We start from the raw sequence: 17021 nt of genomic DNA, 5'->3' as shown, positions 1-17021 counted from the left end.
TAAACCTTAGAACTTTTGATTCCATTTTGGGAGCTAGTTCATTTGCAATTTCAGTCTGACTTAAGATGAGCTTTCAAATTCTCTGTGAAAGGAAGATGTTGGACTAGCAGTTGAACCCTAAGTACTTCCCAGCTCTAACAAATGAAGAGTTCAAGAAGATTCTAAACTTTTTTTTTCTTAAACCTTTAATCTTTGTGCTTTTTCTAAACTTCAAATGTAAGACTAATTGTCATGGAAAAATATTAGAAACGTACAGTTTCCTATTTCTGCCAACTTCTATTGCAGGAGAAGAAAAATAATTAGGAGCACTCAGGTTCTGCTCTTTTCATGCCTGTCCTATCCCCAGACAACTCTACTCCCAGCTGGACAGTGGAAATTTAGGAAGGTTGAACTTCTGCATCAAGTAAGTAGCAAAGGACTTACTTGGATACTAATATCTCTCCAGGTCTTGGTGGGAGGGATAAGTAAACCTAAAGATTTTGGTAGAATTATTGATATTGTTAAGCTAGTGTAGATAGTTGCTTTAAATTAAATGGGGGAGATTGTTAATTAAAAATGATTTTTTCCCATCTAATCTAAAAATCAGACTAGAAAACTGGATTTTTTTTATGGCTTTGGAGGAAAAAAGCAAAAACTGTTTGAGGTCAGCACAATTCTATCAATACCCAAGTTGGAGAAGTTGGAAAGTTATGCTGTTTTTACTTAGCCTCATCTTGTTCTCAGTAATTGCTTCCTTTCAACCATAAAGTTGTTTAGTGTAGGAGAGATATTCCAAGGTTTCTCTTTATATTCGCTACTGCAAGATCCCATTTTAGCATAATTACAGTCTTGGAGTTGCAGAGACAGGCTCACTCTATCTAGCTGTGCAGCTGGCTTTCTCAAATGACAATGGGATGCTCACCAGCTTAGCAACGTCCAAGGCTGTGAGCCAGGGGGGAGGCCCTCATGCTGAAATTTTGCCCTTTCTTTGTATTTCCTCCACAAAAATGGGGAAATGGTTTAGAATTTTAAAAAGCACAGTTTTTATTCTCTTAGGGGCATGCTGAGCTTCAAATGCAGATTTTAGAATCCCAAATCAGAGATTATTCATCTTTATTTCTTAAACTGATATTGCAGAGCAAAAGCCACGAAAAAAAAGAAAAAAGAAAAATGACTTTTGCAGTACTTTTTTCCTTGTCCTTCTTCTTATGTTTCTTTTTTCTTTCTGTGAGAAGACTCTTTTAAAGAAAGTCTAAATTTGCTTGCCTTTTCTACTTGTAGGGTGATTCCACATTCCGCTTGCTTATTTACTACAGAAGTTCTTTCCATGATTTGATAATCAATAACTATTCACATTCAACCCTCAGTTATCTACTTACAGACTTCTGCTTACATATACTCTGACTTCCCTGCTCCTCAGTAAGACCCAGGCCCCCTCCTGTCTTCTGCTGAGCTCACTTGGATGTGTTGCACTCTGCCCTCAAGTTCTGTACATTCTTCCTTCACACAAATTCATGAATCCATCCCCTTTCTCTTTCACTTATCACAACCTTAGTTTGGGTCTTTATACCTCTTTTCTCAATTATAACAAAAGCTTCCTGAATGGTCCATCTACTTCTAGGCTTCCCTGTCCAACTTTTGAAGGTTTCATATCAACTTTCTTATAGCACCAAAGAGGAATGAACAAAAAAGACTTATCAGCCATCCATTATGTGTCAGGTGCCAAAACTGACACTTGGAGTGCAGAGGTGAGACACTGTCATGGGTGGACTTTCTGCTCTGATCAAATTGATGTCTTTTCTGTCTCAGAAACAGGTTCCATATATTAGTGGTTCTTAGGTGGGAGACAGGGGGTTCTATTTTGCCCTCCTGGAGAGGTTTTGAAATGTCTGGAGACATTTGTGATTATTCCAACTGGGATGGAGAAGGGAGTTACTGTCATCTAGGATGCAGAGGCCAGGAATGCAGTGCAGCATCCTTCAGTGCACAGGACAGCTCCCTACAACTAAAATAGCACAGTACAAAGTGTCAGTGGTGCCAAGATTGAGAAATTCCGCACCTGTTAATAGTTAACTAATAAATTGCCCCCCTCAGTTCAATGCCTGCTATCTCCAATATAATCAAATCCTACTCATTCTCCAAAGCTTGCTTCAACTCCAGTTCTCTCTCTGAATTGCTGAGGTACTTTTGGTCTGTAGTACTCCCAGTGCATGTCTCATTTTCCTTTGGAGCTAGTGGCTCTGTGTCCCATGCACTCTGTCTCGTCGGGGTTTTGCTGCAAGTCACTGGGGTCATAGTCTACTTTATTGTTCACACTACCCAGCACAGGGCCCCACATATATTACACAATTAGTAAATACTTTTAACTCAAAAGTTGAATCCATTAGTGCCGAAATTGACAATTAAAGTAGTCAGAGGAGAACTTGCTGCAGAGTTGAGATTAGGGCGGTTCATATACAACAACTGATTTAGAGCAAAGCCAAGGGAAATGAGAATATAAAGAAAGAAACGGACAAAGACATCAGGATGTACTGCCTAGGATAAAAGAGTTTGAACGTGCACTTCATCAGATCATTTTATTATGGTAAAATATACAAATAACAAAATTTGTCTTTTTAGCCATTTTTAAGTGTACAGTTCAGTTGAACATTCGTATTGTGCAACTATTGCCACCACCCATCTCCAGAACTTTTTTCATCTTACAAAACTAAAACTCTATAAAAGAATAGAAACTCATTAAAAAATAACTCCCTTTTCTCCTTTCCTCCACTCCCTAGCAACCACCATTCTATCTTCTGTCATTATTTTCTCCCATTCTGTGGGTTACCTTTTCACTCTGTTGATAGTGTCCTTTGATGCACAAAATTTTAAAAAATCTCAATGAAGTTCAATTTACCTATTTTTTTCTTTTGCTGCCTGTGCTTTTAGTTTCACATATGAGAAATTATTGCCAAATTCTATATCCATGAAGATTTTCCTCTGTTTTCTTCCAAGAGTTTTATGGTTTTAGCTCTTATGTTTAGGTCTTTGATCCATTTTGAGTGAATTTTTGTATACGGTGTAAGGTAAGGACTCAACTTCATTCTTTTGCATATGGATATCTAGTTTTCCCAACACCATTGACTGAAATAACTTCCTTTTCTCATTCAATGATCTTGGCATCTTTGTTTCAAATCATTTGACAATATATGAGACGGTTTATCTCTGAGTTTCCTATTCTGTTTCTTTGGTTTATATGTCTGTCTTTATGCCAGTACCACACTGATTGATTACCGGGGTTTTGTAAGTTTTGAAATCGGGAAATGTGAGACCTTCAACTTTGCTCTTCTTTTTAAAGATTGTTTCGCTATTTGGGATCCCTTGAGATCCCACAGGAATTTTAGCATGAATTTTTCTATTTATGAAATCAGTGTTGTTTGAATTTTGATAGAGATTGTATTGAATCTGTAGATCATTTTGGGTAGTACTGACATCTTAACAATATTACACCTTCCAATCCATGAACACTGGAAGTCTTTCCATTTATTTCTGTCTCCTTTAATTTCTTTCAACAACATTTTATAGTTTTCAGAGTTTGAATCAATCAAATTCTTTTTAAAAAGAAGTTTTTTTTTCAAACAATATAATGAGAACAGTAATGGAAATTTTAAAATAGAAATTATTCATCCCAAATCTCACTTCCCAAGAAATCATTTGGCCTCATTTTCCCCGTGTCCCCTTCTAGTCTTACCTGCATGTATATATGATATCAACATAATTGCAATCATTTTGTGAATCCAATTTTGAACCTTGATTTCTTTACTTATTATTGTACTCTACTCATTTTCCATGTTGTCATATAGTCACTTTAACAGATTCTAAGGATCCTATACCAACAGTGAACTCTATCTGGGAACAGGAGAGGACAGCCAGTGACCTGAGCTTTGGGGTAGGGGTAGGGATGACAATTTTTTTTTTAACTTCCCAAGGTAGTAGAAATCAGTAGTACTTCCTAAGCAAAATGAAAGCAAGAGATTTAGAGATTGTTCTGGGGAACCTGTGTAAATGCTTGAAAGAGAATAGTTACAATTCAAGAAAATATATTGACTGACTTTACTGATGCTGTCTCTGAATATTCTCTAACCCTAACTCTAAAATGTAGCATTTAATATTTGGAAATCATCTTGAAAGACAAGAATCCCAAAGGGTCAAGAACATTTATTTTCTACACTTATCACAGTGGATGACTGAGATATTTATGTCCATCTGTAACTTTTAGTTACCCAGTTTTCAGTAGCTGTTCAGAAATTCTATGAAAGTGGATAAAATGAAAATAGGTTTTTTTTTATATAAAAAGCCATTTTAGTAATATTTGATTTTATCACCTTTCTTGGAATGAAAAACTAAGCTGACAGTGCTAAGTTTTGAACTGGGAGGTATGAATTGGTAAAGACAGGTTTGGGAAGACTTGCCATGCCAAAGTTTATAATCAGAGTAGTGAACATGCCCCTACGGCGAAGGCAGCCTTGTCTCCTAGAATTAACTCCCCTCAAGTAGTTAGAGGAACCTGTACATACTTGACTGCACTGATGAAAAGCTACAGCTTCACCTTTCCTTTTACAAGATTTATACCATTTCTTGGATGAATTTGAGGACTGATGAAATATAAGCATGGATCTTGGGTTCTTTCTTTCTCTGGCTGCCTACCCTCCTTTTTTTTTTTTAATTTAGAGACAGTGTATTTGTAATCAGACTTACTAAAGACATTATGGACAAAAAAATCCTAGCAAGTGTTTTTCTTTTTCTTTGTCATCATCATCATCATCATCATCACTAGAGATTTTTATTCCAGTTTTAGAAGTATTTGTTGTTGTTGTTGTTGTTTTAATATTTTTATTTATTATTGTATTACTTAATTTATTTTGGCTAGGGGAGATAATTAAATTTATTTATTTTTGGAGGAGGTACTGGGGATTGAACCCAGGATCTCGTGCATGTTAAGCACGCGCTCTACCATTTGAGCTATATCCTCCCCTAGAACTATTTGTATTATCTTAATAAGTCATATTTTTTTTCTATCACCGTTTTCTCCAGGTTTAGGAATTAAAACATGGATAAAGCAATCACAGTGTTCCTTTTTTTAACATCTTTATTATGGTATAATTCCTGTACAGTAAGCTACACACATTCAGATGTACAATTTGATGATTTTTGATAGCTGTATACACCTATGAAACCACCTTTTAATTTTTGCTTTCCCACTCAGTTTAAAAAATGAATATATTTTGACAGTCTGGGATTAAGACTTTTTTTTTATTACTCCTAGAGACCAGCCCTGAAAGATCTGAAATCTTACTTAAGAGGTTAAAATAACAAATACCCCACTGAATAGCTCCTGGAGAACTGGTTAGTTTAACTGTTTTTTTGTTTTGTTTTGTTTTGTTTTGTTTTGTTTTGTTTTGTTTTGAGGGGGAGGGCATAATTTATTTCATTTATTTATTTTTAGAGGAGTTTCTGGGGATTGAACCCAGGACCCTTGTGCATGCTAAGCATGTGCTCTATCACTTGAGCTATACCCTTACCCCCGAGTTTAACTTTTGAAGCGGGCTGCCCAAGGTGGTCTACTTCCATCTGTGGGGCACACACACACCTTACTGTAGAGTGAAGAATGCACACATTTTAGCCAGTCACTTTCAACATGCACAAGGAAAGTAGATAGCTCCATTAGGCAATGTCAAAAAAGATAGATGTGTCCAAATTACTAGCGAAAAATGCTTAGTAAGCATCAGAGGGATGAATTCTGCTTTCCAAATTACTAAGCACACTATTCAGAAGTACTGAAACATTCATTTTTCATTACACATTGTTGTCCAGAAGCCAGGGACAGCTGTCTGCCTGTAATGCCCCATGGTGATGCCCACAGGAACTTTTGCCTTCAGCATTTAACCCACTAAAAGGTGTGAAAGGACGTTTAGTCATTTAGCATTTCTGACATCTAGGATTTGACTGAAGGGCTTTATGCAGAGAAACCTGTGGATCCTGGAAGGTCAGTTGCCTACCTTTAGATGATTTTGTTTCAGTAATACCAACTTGTCTGGTTTTCTCTGCGTAGAAATACTGAAACAAATGATCACAGTATGTATATGTAGTGTATGCATAAATGTATCATAGGCTGTAGGTATGCATCTTTCTGGGAGGCAGGCTTTGGATTTAAGTCATGATGAATTTAAAATGTGGCATTTTGCTTTGATTCTACAGAAGGTGGAATGGAGAAATCAGTCATCTCTAAGTAACTGTTTTTGAAAATGATGTCCTAGGACTATCTGCATCAGAATTACCTGACTTTAAAAAACTTTATATTTCAGAGTTTCATCCCAGGTAGGGCCTGGGAACTTGCTTTTTAGCAAACATTTAGGGGATTCTGTTGCAGATGGCCCCATCATCTCTTGTCTAACAAACGCTACCCTGGGGAAACAGCAGAGCACTCCCTCAAAGTCCCCCACAGAGGAACTGAGTTCTCTTCTCCCCTTGGTGGAAGGAAGGAATTTAGCATTTATAGTACTGAATTATTTTAGGCAGAACTGCTCATAAAAAGGAATTAATGGCAGTTAATAGCATTACTTTGACATCTGTCAACTTAGTCATCTTTTCTCATTCTGGTATTTCTTCAGTTTTTCTCTATGATGAAATGAGCCCTTGTGCTCTAGCCATGGACCCTCAGTTACTCTTATTTTTGGTTATGTAGCTCACTAAAGGAGCAAAGAAATATCCACTCTGGCCACTGTGTTTAGGGAATGATTCCATTACCGAATGAATATCCTTTTATTAGTAACTAATAATGTAATAGTGTGATGAGAATTCTAGCTGGATTTTTCCTTCTGACTGCTAGAACACTTTGAAGAGAAAGCATACAATAGAAAGTACAGGAGAAAATAGGAGGTGTAGGAACATTCTCTTTGAATGGTTTGAAACCATTTCGTAAGAAATTTACATAAAGTAGGCAGAGTTCTTATTTAACGCTTTTGTCATTACTTTCAAATTCCCCCATCTCCTCAGCAGTTTCTTTGATGAGAACACACAGCGATCCTCCTATTCCTCCTGCCATCACCCAAGTGCCCCTCATCTCCACCTAAGGGACCTCCAACGAAAAGTTTCTCTTCCTTTCTATACACCAGAATTTATTCTCCTGTCAAACGGTGCCTATTCACTTATTAATATCAATGTATAAATTATAAATTAAATATTATCGAACAGAATCCAGCAGCACATCAAAGGAGTAACTCACCAAGGCCAAGTGGCTTTCATTCCAGAAATGTAAGGGTAAGTCCATTGTAGGAACATTATTAACTTAATTCATTTTAATAGATATGGTAAGAAAAGTCATCTAAGATTACCTCCATTGATTCTGAATAAGCTCTTGAAAAAAATGAACATCTATTCTTCATAAAAACTCTCAGTCCTAAACACAATTGAGTAGATCTGTCTTAACCCAAAAACCATCATTATACTTAACAGGAAACCACCAGAAATGTTTCCACCAGAGTCAGAAACAAACGAAGTTTATTTAATCACTCACAGTGAAATAAATGGTGAAGTTTGTGGAATTTTGTATTCAATTACCAGGGTTCAAATCCCAGCCTTGCCACCTCGAACCTACGTGACTGGGAAATTTACTTACTATTTCTCTGCTGAGTTTCCCTTTCTGTAAGTGGAGATATGATAATACTTAAATCTTGAAGCTGCTTGCTGTGAGGTGTTAATAGCTTGGCAGGTGTAAAGTACTCAATAGGTGCATGTAAGTATTTGGTAAATATTGGCTATCATTGCTACTATTTAATATTATTTTTGAGATACTAGACAAACCAAACAGAAAGAAGAAGGGAATTAGAGGTGTTAAGAGATAAAATTATCTACATTTTAGTTACTATAATTGTAAAACTTGAAAATCCAAGAAAGTCTACTGAAAAATGACTACAAATATAAAGAAAAATCTTTAAATATCAGCATATAAAATTCACATATGAAAATCAACAGACCTTATGTATATAAAGAAAACTTGAATGAAAATAAAGTCATAGCATGTTCCTGCATAGGAAGACTCAACATCATAAAGATGTTTAGTCCTCTCTTAATTAAGTTATAAGTTTGACATTAATAAAAAAAAATGAGGAATTTTTTAAAAACTGGATAAGTTAATTCTTAATTTCATAAGCAGAACAGTCATGTGGGAAGTTTCAGGGAAATTCTGGAAAATAAGAGAATAAGTGGTAATTTATTCGACCAGATTGTAAACATTATAAAGTCTCAATAATTTTTAGCACACACATAGGCAGATTGACTGAATAGAATATGAGCTCAGAATTGAACCTGAACAGATATGAGAATTTAGCAAACAACAAAATTGTCATCTAGAACCAGTTGAGAAAAGAGGAACTACTCCCCACTTCCAAAAAAATAGTGATGAGATAACAGTGTAGGCCATCTGGGGAAAATAGAGGTAGGTCCTGTCAAGAATTGTGATGAGTCTGAGATTTTACCCTGCTTATAAGCTAACAAGTTAGCCTGCAGGGTTTTCATAGATGCTGTCAGAAACATGAGACTCCTACATCAAATATAAAAGATTTCCTTACTTACGGCACAGCAAAAACCATGAACTTCACAATTGCATCAGTTCCTCTGCTCCCTAGGTAATGCAAAGATCCATCCAGGTGGAGGCTGCATACACAGTGAGTGTGTGTCATGGTTGAACTCTGAGCTTAGGAAACTCTCCATCTTACAAGGGCACTGCAAGCAAATCTAACCCAGAGGGAAACGTTATCTTTATCATCCTGGACAGCAAACAAATCTGTCCTTTGACCTGGAGGGAAACACTACTGCTGTTTCTCAAGGCTGATCACTATGCAGACATCGTTGAACAGGCAGTTTGGAACAAAAGCTGTCCTAAGATGCATGGAAACATGAGAGACCCATGAAGAGTCAACCCCCCACAGACCAGTACCAATACCTTGTACTAAGATAAATTCCAAATGGATCAAAGAATCAAATGTTTACCCAAAAGTAAGCAATAAAAGGACCATTAAAAAGGGAGAGTGGTAAAGGCCTTTCTAAACTATTACACAAAAACATTAAACATAACTTTTAAAGTATACACTGAAATCACCATAAGCAAAGCAAAGAAAGAAACTCAGAAAAAGAATTTGCAACTTATGTCATAAACACATAGCTAATTTAACCTAGTGTAACTGTTATAAATAAAATGCTGAATGAAAAACCAAAGACCAATAAAAAAATGGACAAAGGAGATAAATAGTTCACCAAAAAAGAAAATATAAATGTATCCTACACATATGAAAAAAATTCAATTAAAATACACTGACACAGTATTTTTCACCTATTATATTGTGAAAAACATGAAAATTTGATAATATACTGTGTTGGTGGCCTGCAGTAAAAATAGTTGGAGTATATGCTGAACAAGTCCATCTATTGGATTTGCTACAATATTACTGTTTAAAATTTTGAACCACAAGATGTTTTAGCTATTTTTAAAAATTAAATTAAAAAAATTAAAAGCTTACCAGTTCTAGCTTATAATGGTTTTGTTCATAATTACAAAAATAAAAACAACCCAAATGTCTCTGCATTAGTCTGCTCAGGCTGCTGTAACAAAATACCACAGACTAGGTGGCTTAAACAACAGAATTTTATTTTCTTGCAGTTCTTGAAGATGGGAGGGCCAAGACCTAGGTGCCAGCTGATTCAGTTTATGGTAAGGACTCTCTTCTTGGCTTGTAGATGGCCGCCTTCTCTGTGTGTGCTTACATGTTCTTTCCTCAGTGTGTGTGCTCCAAGAGAGAACTCTTGTGTCTCTTCCTCTCCTTATAAGGGCACCAGCCCTATCAGGTTAGGGTCCCACCCTATGATCTCATTTGACCTTAATTAAGGTTATAATCAATTTAACCTAAAGGCCCTGTCTCCAAATACAATTACATTATAGGTTAGCGTTTCAACATACGAATTTGGAGGGGACACAATTTGGTCCACACCTGTCCTTTAACTAAGCAATGAATAAGCAAAATCTGGTAACTCCGTACAATGATATACTACTCAGCAATGAAATTGGACAAATTATTGAAACGCAAAACAACATGGCTAAATCTTGAATTATGACAAGTGATAAAGCTAGAATTAAATGGCTATATCTTGTGTGAGCCCCATACATACGACAGACTGGAAAAGGCAAACCTATCGGATCAGAAAACAGATCAGTGGTTGCTAAGGAATGGAGAGGGGTTTGATACAAAGGGATAGAGAGGAATTTTCTTGCTGTGATACAAAGGGATAGAGAGGAATTTTCTTTCTGGTTGTGGTGCTGGTTACATTGGCTCTATGTATTTGTCAGCACTTACAGAACTGAACATTAAAAGGGCTGCAATTTACTGAATCTAAATTATATTTAGTTTGAAAATGAAAAAACCTATTCTATATCCTATACCCTATCAGCTAGTCATAAGGTTATAGAAGGTTATAATGTCCAATAATACTATAATAGTTCTTCCCTACAAAAGGTTTCTTATTTTTGCTTTTTGAATTTAAAAAAGTCTTTCAGGGAAAGATAATGACTTAGCTAAAGTGATGAATCTCAATGAAAATTTAGGGAAAGATTTTTTTTTCCTGTAGGTTAGAATGTCCTTCATGTAACCCCACAAACAGAAAGTCACTAACTGAGCCTCCAAGCCTACAGACTAATAATATTGCTATCAAAGTTAAAGTAAGAATTTATGGAAACAGACCCGAGCTTTCTACCTTGGAGCCAGTTTTTTAAAGAATGGACAAAGGCATCAAAGGCATTCAGAGAACATGAACCCAACCTGCTATGTCCTCTAGCAACACCTGCTCATAGGAGGAGAGCTAGGATTCTTTTTCTCAGTTGATGTCCTCTACTCTGACCCCCGCCTCTCTCCATTTTCCTGCCATCTGCCCAGTGTCCACACAGCAACCAAATATCATTTCTACTGTGTTCTACCATCAATAAAAGACAGATAAACTGATGAGCAAAGCCTTTCCCTATAGCAACATCAGAATGTTTTTTAAACCCCACCAAGCAGGAAATAACAGATGAAAGTCACAATCTTTAATGGAGCTTCTCTTAGAGAAAAACAACTGGCACAGGTTGATAGACTGTCAGTGGATGAGGCACATGTGCAGGCAGATTCTCTAGAGAGTTTCTCCATTTATTTGATAGGCAGTGAAATTTGTTTAAAATAGTTTTGGTCAGGGGAGGGTATAGCTCAAGTGGTAGAGTGCATGTTTAGCATGCATGAGGTTCTGGGTTCAATCATCTGTACCTCCTCTAAAAATAAATAAATAAATCTAAATTACCTCCACCCCAAAAGAAAAATTTTTTAAATAAGTATTTTTTTAAAAAATAATAAAATACATTTAGGGAATCATCAGGGAAGAAACCATCAGGCTGGAAAGGTCATCCTGTCCAGGATGAAAACAAAAACTACTTTCCTCCAAAATAAAATCTCCCACTCTGCTCCTCATCCTTAGATTCCTTTTTGTCATTTCCCCAGTAGTCAGCTTAGCACACTGTGAAAAGATGGATGTGAGTCTGTTATCCAAACTTTTTCCAACCTGGAGAATTAGTCTGAAAAGTAGGCGGGAGTGGGACTGGGGATGTGTAAATGGGCACAGTTCCTGGAGGGGCTGTGGACCCCTGCTGTACAGGACCTGGGCCTCCAGTGCTGACTGTGAGTGTGAGGTCTGTGTGTGTTGGCACTGGCCTGCCCCGGAAGAAAGTGCAGCCACTGTCAAGAATAGCTCTGCAAGATAGCTGGCGTTCAGATAGCTGCTCGTGCTCATTGCTGCTGCTTCTGCAGCTGCAGAAGCAGCTCTGCACTGCCTTTTTCGGGCCTGGGCTGCCCGATGAAACCCACAGAAATATCTACTCCTCCCCACTCCTCTCAGCCAGTCACTCATCCCTATTTTTAGGATTCCTTAGCAACTGAGCAGCCTGTTATTCCATAACTAATATTTTGCATTCCTGACTCCATTACTACACTCCCCCCTCCCCCCAGATGTATGCTGTATTGTCCCTGGAGGTTCTCCCCCTCAAATGTATATCTTACTGTCCCTGCAAGTTCTCCAAGGACAGGAAAAGCACATTCATCAGGATCTGCTCTGTGCCTCGTAACTCTTGGACTCAAGGAATTCTTCCTATGTCCACCCTAAACTCCTTCTAATTAGGTTGAATCCTATTCCTCACTCTCCATCTTCACTCCAGATATGGAATAGCCAATCAGCATTCTCTTTGTAATAAAATTTCATTTTGCTTTATCAGAAACAAGAACAGCATATTAAAAAAATCTATTATCTGCTTTTGAAGAAGCCAAAGGGCAAGAGAGCTGCATCAGCCCCATTGTGGCCCCGCTATGGCCCCAGTATGGGAGGAGGGGAGGGGAGAATTTCTTTTGTTAAGTCCCCAGGCCAAAGGAATTCTGCCATTTTTGTTGTAAATCATAGAAGCATTTGTTCTACTGTTGTAAGATGTTCTAACACAATGGAGTGGGGGAAAATCTCTGCTTTTTTAAACTTGGGATCATTTATAATCATTCAGTCTTGGCAGGTCTAGTTCTCACCCATCACTCCCTCTTACAAACAGCTTGTTCCTATTCTTAGCTTGGTGGGGATGTTTGACTGTGTGATGTATTTTGAAAAAATAAGCTAGAGTCATTGAATGTACAAATAAAGAAGCTCATTTTATAGATACTTAAATTAAGATGGCACTAACCTTAAAAAAACTAGTCTGTCTTCCACAATAAAATTAAATTTTAAATGTATCATATTTATTATGAACATTTCTTTCTGATGAAAAAGATTCTATTTCTCTTTTACCATGAGAACTTGACAATAGCTAGTTCTACAGTGAGATTTTGACAAATATCAATGTACTTTTAAGTTGGACAGTGTGGGTTCTAGGCTCAATGGTAGGGCCTTTGTGCTTCTGCTTTCCTGTGGCAGCTGGTATGCTCCACTGAAGAATTTGTCCTCAGCAGAGCCTGAATCAGGATATTATTTGAGGCAGGCCCTTCATTTTCTTGCCAACTCTTTGAAGCTTTGCCCAGTGCAAAACTCATATCACTCTAGTACATTGTAGAATGACAAGATGGAATTTACATTAGCCTGAGCTCTGTGAGCCCATGAACTGTAAACTCTTTTGATGTAGACTAGAATAATACCTTATTTTGACATTAATTTCAGCCTAATAAACTAAGATATAAAATTAAAGAAAGGTGTTGTGCAAGTTTTGGGTAGGTTGGAGGTACTGATTGTCTCAAAGAGCCCCCTTCGCCCAGAATATTGTGTTACAATATTACGCCCTAACAACCCAATGAAGTAAGTGACCATTGTAACTATTACCCCTGAGATTAAGTATGTGTAGATTTCACACTTCACTCTACAATTTTGTCATCAGAATCTGTCTTTAAGACATTGTTATCTGCTTTTAGTAAATGGTGTGGATAAATGTATTCTAATAGCTTCATCCACATTAATATATATTTTCAAAAAATTTTTATTTTAATTCTCATCTATACCTACCAAATGATGTAAATAATTTTTATCATTATGTAAGATAAGCCAAAAAGACCACTTTTGCATCAGCCAGCTATATGTTTGAACAGAATTATTTAGGCTATTTGCCTCAATATTCAGAATCACTTTGATCCAGCTGACTTTCTGGTAGTTTTAGCCAAAAGCCACTTGGGATCACCCCACCTGAATGGTTCTCTGGGGACCTTTAGGATCCAGAAGTCTTTGGTCCTGTAAGTCTACAAGAAAAGCTTTCTAGTCAAGGAGTTAGAGAGAGAACTGGAGACTAAACCAACCCCTGCTACTGTCCTTGCTGCCGCCCTCGTCTTTATAAGCTTTTCAGTCCAGGACAAGAGTCCATCTGAGATTTGGCTTGTCTCCTTTGTTTCAGAAAGAACCCAGAAAGGGAAGCTCCATGCTCTCCAGGGCTGCTTTTCCCAAAGTCCTAGCATCAAGATTTGATGGTTCTAATTAATGGAGCCCTCACTCCCTCTTCCCCTCCCCTGCTCCTTTCTGGAGGAAACGAACAGGGGAGGAACAAATGATGGGAATCACATTTCTCCAACCTCAGCCACAAACAAATTAAATTCTGGTACCCAAAGGGGCCATTTTGTTCTTTTACTAAAGGCAAATCCAGCATCTTCTTTGTTTAACACCTGAAAAGCCAGTTTGTAATAAGGATTCACGGGTAATACACCTAGAAACTATACACCTGAGTAGTTCCTTATGCTGAGATTTTGCCAAAAGGTTCTACTTCATTCTTATATAACTCCTATGAGGTAATTTGTGAAATAAGATTTTGGCCCTAAGCACATTTCTTAGAAGTAAATAAGAAATGTAGGTAAATATTATGCAAGTTACTTTGAAGCTACTACTCTGTACTCCCTCCACTACCAGTTTTAATAACTGTTTTTAAAATACCATGTTTTGATGGGAGCTTTGCTTTTCTCAGCTCCTTCTCCCATCTGCTGCATTTTGTAACAAAGCCATAATCTGGGGTTTATGGTATTAGTTGCTGTGGAAATTAATGTAATGCTATGCTATCAATGTTTTACTGAGACAGCATGGATCAGTGAAGGGGCTTGAAATGTAAGTATTGAACTCAGTAAGCATCTGAGAAAAGTAAAACATTTAATAAATAGAATCAATTTTAGAATTAATATATATTCACCTTTGTACTCACATATTGCTTAGTTGCAGGTACAATTTAAAGGATTAGGCCAAAGCAAATTCTCTTTGAAAAGACCTATTACTTGCGAAATGAGATTGCATACAAATGAAGAGATGAAGCTATTGTATTTTCAAGTGACCTCCATTTTAGGTCCCAGCATAAAGTATTTTTACAAAGATAATTGACCTTTATTCCGCTTCAGAATACTAGATTAGTAACACTTGGATCTGTGTGTGTGTGTGTGTGTGTGTGTGTGTGTATGTGTGTGTGTGTGTTGGGGGTAGGGAACTAGTATAGGAGGAAAGACGGAGCCCTGTAATAGAAGACTTTTCTTGCTTCAATAAGCCTTTTATTCCTAACGCTAGAGTGAAAAGAAATCATGTGTCTCTCAGCACCTGTCTGCCTTCCCATTCCCTCCACTTCAAGGTAGAACTGGCCTAGGCCTGAGCCTTCCTCCAAGCTTCCTGCCTCAGAAATTTACTAAACCATGAGAACTGATAAGGATATACATACATATGGTCAACTGACTTCCAACAAAAGTGCAAAGAAAATTGAATGAAGAAAGAATAATCTCTTCAGTAAGTGCTGGAGCAATTTGCATTATCCATATGCAAAAAAAGGAACCTCTACCCGTATCTTGCCCTATATGCAAAAATAGATCATAGACATAAATGTACAATCTAAAAACTATAAAACTCCTAGAATAAGTCATAGGAGAAACAATTTATGACCTTGGGTTAGGTAAGTTTCTTAGATACAACACCAAAAACATGTTTTATTTAAAAAAAACAGATAATTTGGACTTCAAAATTTAAAATTTCTCCTTTTCCAAAGACACTGTTAAAATGAAAATACAAGTTACAGACTGGGAGAAAATATTTGTAAAATGCATATCAATTAAAAGACTTGTATCCCGAATATATAAAGAGTTATCTAAACTAAAAAAAAAAAATGCCACTACACACCTGTAAGAAAGTCCCAAAACTGGAACACTGACAACACCAAATGCTGGCAAGGATATAGAGTAACAGGGACTCTCATTTATTGCTAATGGGAATACAAAATGGTACAGCCACTTTGGAAGATAGTTTGGCAGTTTCTTACAAAACTAAACATACTCTTATTATACAACTTGGCAATCATGCTGGTATTTACTCAAAGGAGTTCAAAACTTATGTCCACACAAAAACCTACACACAGATGTTTATAAGCAACTTTATTCATAATTGCCAAAACTTGGAAGTAACCAAGATGTCTTTGAATAGGTGAATGGATAAACTGTGGTACATTCATACAATGGAACATTATTCAGCTCTACAAAGAAATGAACTATCAAGTCATGAAAAGACATGAAGGAAACTTAAATGCATATTACTAAGTGAAAGAAGGCAATCTGAAAGGGCTACATACTGTAAAATTCCAACTATAGGACATTCTGGAAGAGGCAGCTCTATGGCAATGATGAAAACATCACTTTTTTGGTGAGGGGCAGTAAAGGTATAGGCAGAGCATAGAGTATTTTAGGGCAGTGAAAATACTTCGCATGATATTATAATTATAACTGTATGTCATTATACATTTGTCCAAACACACAGAATGTACAAGACCAAAAGTGAATCCTAACAACCCAGTCAAAAAATGGACAGAAGACCTAAACAGACATTTCTCCAGTGAAGACATACAGATCCAATATGCACATGAAAAGATGTTCAGTGTCACTAATTATCAGAGAAATGCAAATCAAAACTACAAGGAGATATCACCTTACACTGGTCAGAATGGCCATCATTAAAAAGTCTACAAGTGATAAATGCTGGAGAGAGTGTGGAGAAAAGGGAACCCTCCTACACTGTTGGTGGGAATGTAATTTGGTGCAACCAATTTGGAAAACAGTATGAAGATTCCTAAAAAAAAATTAAAGATAAACTTACCATATGATCCAGCAATCCCACTCCTGGGCATAATCTGGAGGAAATTCTAATTTGAAAAGATACATGTACTCCAATGTTCACAGCAGCACTATTTACAATAGCCAAGATATGGAAGCACTCTAAATGTCCATCAACAGATGACTAGATAAAGAAGATGTGGTATATTTATACAATGGAATACTATTCAGTCATAAAAACGACAACATAACGCCATTTGCAGCAACATGGATGTTACTGGAGAATGTCATTCTAAGTGAAGTAAGCCAGAAAGAGAAAGAAAAATACCATATGAGATCGCTAATATGTGGAATCTAAAAAAAAACACATAAATACAAATCAGAAATAGACTCATAGACATAGAATAC

General features: G+C 36.8%; 1 long non-coding RNA gene across 2 annotated transcripts in view; it reads left to right on the top strand.

Annotated features, from left to right (window-relative positions):
- Positions 1-15941, top strand: part of LOC116662659 — an 87128-nt gene extending 71187 nt beyond the window's left edge. For both annotated transcript variants that reach the window (XR_004318637.1, XR_004318638.1), the window contains 3 exons: positions 286-403; positions 9677-9727; positions 15152-15941. This is a non-coding gene — a long non-coding RNA (uncharacterized LOC116662659). The remainder of the gene's footprint in view (positions 1-285; positions 404-9676; positions 9728-15151) is intronic.
- Positions 15942-17021: the final 1080 nt, after the last annotated feature.

This window comes from Camelus ferus, chromosome 3 (genome assembly GCF_009834535.1).
Source record: "Camelus ferus isolate YT-003-E chromosome 3, BCGSAC_Cfer_1.0, whole genome shotgun sequence".
Classification (NCBI taxonomy): Eukaryota; Metazoa; Chordata; class Mammalia; order Artiodactyla; family Camelidae; genus Camelus; species Camelus ferus.
Note: the sequence above shows the minus strand (reverse complement) of the source record. Positions and strands in the feature narration are given on the sequence as shown.